This window comes from Portunus trituberculatus, chromosome 37 (genome assembly GCF_017591435.1).
Source record: "Portunus trituberculatus isolate SZX2019 chromosome 37, ASM1759143v1, whole genome shotgun sequence".
In the NCBI taxonomy this organism is placed as follows: Eukaryota; Metazoa; Arthropoda; class Malacostraca; order Decapoda; family Portunidae; genus Portunus; species Portunus trituberculatus.
The window spans coordinates 29,166,747-29,169,973 of record NC_059291.1 but is presented as its reverse complement, the minus strand read 5'-3'; the positions used below and the strand labels follow the sequence as shown (position 1 = coordinate 29,169,973).

The following is a 3,227-nucleotide window of genomic DNA, read 5'->3' as shown; positions in this document are numbered from 1 at the left end:
TCACCAGTTTGTAGAACCGAATGGGCGTGATGCCAGATGTTACTGCTGGCAGTCATCCCTCGGGGACTGGCGATTCGTATACTGCTGGAAGTCAGGATATATGTAGCTCAAAATGCACTGCTCATCTCTCACCACTGCCGTTACTAGCACCGCGCCACTCTGCAGGAGAGTAACGAGAACCTTAGATATTCAATGGCGAAGACGACAAGGATCTGAATGCGGTTTGAATGCTCCGTCAGCATTTACCTTACTGTTTCATATCAGTTTACTTTCTGCCTGTATAGTGAAGTGGATCAGATCGCACCTTTACTACTATTACTGCTGCTGCTGCTGCTGCTGCTGCCCATATTGATGATATGACTTAATATCTTACAGCAAAAGCATCCCTCTTATCAGTTTCCTAGAGAGAGATAGATAGATAGATAGATAGATAGATTTATATATATATATATATATATATATATATATATATATATATATATATATATATATATATATATGAGAGAGAGAGAGAGAGAGAGAGAGAGAGAGAGAGAGAGAGAGAGAGAGAGAGAGAGAGAGAGAGAGAGAGAAGTAGGATGCACACTATTTAGATTACGATGAGGAAATTGCCTTATGAGTATTAAGGTGATGTGCCAAAGAGCTCCTCCCTTTTTACAGCGAGTAAGAACGTAATCTCTGACACACACACACACACAGACACACACAAACACACACACACACACACACACACACACACACACACACACACACACACACACACACACACGCTCGGTAGCTCAGTGGTTAGAGCGCTGGCTTCACAAGCCAGAGGATCGGGGTTCGATTCTCCGGCCGGGTGGAGATATTTGGGTGTGTCTCCTTTCACGTGTAGCCCCTGTTCACCTAGCAGTGAGTAGGTACGGGATGTAAATCGAGGAGTTGTGATCTTGTTGCCCCGGTGTGTGGTGTGTGCCTGGGCCGCGTTCCGTTGGGGACCGTATGGCGTACAGTATGGCATACTTCCCCCGAATCGGGGGGGACCAGCATACGGCTCGCCTTGCGGAAGCGTGCGGGACCTTGCGCTCCTCGGAGGTGAATGCTTGGCGGTGTCTGGCAACTATTGTTTATCAACAAACCGCAGACGTCCGCCGCTTCACCACTATATTATCAGTGTGGGGGATGTAAATGCTATTTTGACAGCTTATGCGACGTCACAGAACATCAAAAACAATGTGGTAAGTCTGTTATCCCTTGTAGAATGCTGGAATAAGGCAATATGACGAAAATATTAGTATTTATAGCAATAAAAGACGGTGTTATATGTGTCGCATTTCTTCACACAGCCTCTGAGGCAGAAGAGACAGCCTCTACCGCCATGGTAGCTGCTGCAGAGGCCCCTCCAGCACCTGTGGCTGCAGGGACAGTTTCCCTTTGCATTCGAAAGTGTTCTATAAGTCTTTCCCGGAGTAAAGAGGCACTATCATCTCTGCATAGTCCTTGACCCTCACAGGACTTGGCGGCCTATCATCTCCCTCTTCTCCTTGCCTTGGCAACCTCTCTTCTCCCTCTTCCTCTTGCCCCAGCAATATTTCCTCCTCTCGTGCTAAGAGGAGCTCTGCAGCGTCCAACAGAGGGTCTTTTGCGAGCTCTTGAGCGAGGAGGAGGAGAGCAGCTTGGACGGCCATCTTTGTCAACAATACCCGTATGGCTTGCGCGTTCCCTTGCGTTCCGTTGGGGGTTGCGGGGGGGGGCAGCGTGCTAACTTCCAACAGAACGCAGCCCTGGTCTCAGGCCTATCCGAAGATCGGAAATAATGACCTCTGAGCTCGTTCCGTAGGGTAACGTCTGGCTGTCTCGTCAGAGACTGCAGCAGATCAAACATTGAATCGGTGAAACACACACACACACACACACACACACACACACACACACACACACACACACACACACACACACACACACACACACACACACACACACACACACACACACCGCGTAGTGTAGTGGTTAGCACACTCGACTCACAATCGAGAGGGCCGGGTTCGAGTCCTGGTGCGGCGAGGCAAATGGGCAAGCCTCTCAATGTGTGGCCCTTGTTCATTTAGCAGTAAATAGGTACGGGATGTAACTCGAAGGGTTGTGACCTCGCTTTCCTGGTGTGTGGAGTGTGTTGTGGTCTCAGTCCTACCCGAAGATCGGTCTATGAGCTCTGAGCTCGCCCCGTAATGGGGAAGACTGGCTGGGTGACCAGCAGGTGATCGAAGTGAATTACACACATAGAGGTAATCAAAATCAAAGGGGAAAGAGAAAAAATTGTTTGTTTTCAACACATCTTCCTTTCTTGTTTTCTTCTGTCTCCTTTTAGAGAGTGTGCAAACAAGCAACGAAACTAATCCCCGGAATACGTGGTGTCATATGAAGAACGTCTCAAAAGATAGATATATTTTTCCTTAGAGATCGTCGCATCCAAGGTGACCTCATCCAAACGTTCAAAATACTTAGAAATAGATTACGAAAATCTTTTTGAGCTTTCGCAATCAGTAACAAGAAATAACGACTTGAAGCTTAAAGGACAGCGATTTATTACTGATTTGCGAAGAAACTTTTTCAACGTAAGAATAGTTGAACTCTGGAACAAGCTGCCAGCGTCCGTCGTGCAAGTTAACACGGTAGCTACATTCAAAAGTAAATTAGACAAGTTTTATAGAGAAAATGGTTTCCGATAATTTTTATTTATTTTTTTTTTGGCGATAGTATCTTTCCTGTATAAATTTCCCCGATTGTCCTTCTCAGCAATCGGGGTACATTTTTCGTGGTGGGTGGAGAGGAGCTTCATCTGTTCTATCCTTGCTTCCTACTAAGTATGTAGCTTCTGTAGATGTAGTACTTATATTAAATGAGTGACCTCGTCGTAGGTCGCAAGTCTTCCTGTCACTCCTCTTTCCTATGTATTCCTCCTCCTTCTCCTCCTCCTCCTCCTTCTGAAATGCCTCGAGACACTCCACTTCGAGGTCGGTCTTCGCGGAACAAGGGATGTCTAATCACATTAGGCGGATGAAGAGGCATATGAAAGATGGGGGAAGAGAGAGAGGGACAGGGGAAGGGAAGAGAGAGATAGAGAGAGGGATGAGGAAAGGAATGAGGGAAGGAGAGATGGCAGAGTGAGGAGTGAGTGAAGGTATTAGGAGATAGAGGAAGGAGAGGTTACGAAGTGAGAGAGAGGAAGTGATAATGGGTTAGGAGGA

General features: G+C 46.8%; 1 long non-coding RNA gene across 1 annotated transcript; it reads left to right on the top strand.

Moving 5' to 3' along the window:
• The first annotated feature begins 917 nt into the window (after nucleotides 1-917).
• LOC123514304 lies at nucleotides 918-1,465 on the top strand. Its single transcript, XR_006677559.1, has 2 exons — nucleotides 918-1,217; nucleotides 1,326-1,465. It is a non-coding gene; the product is annotated as an uncharacterized LOC123514304 (long non-coding RNA).
• Nucleotides 1,466-3,227: the final 1,762 nt, after the last annotated feature.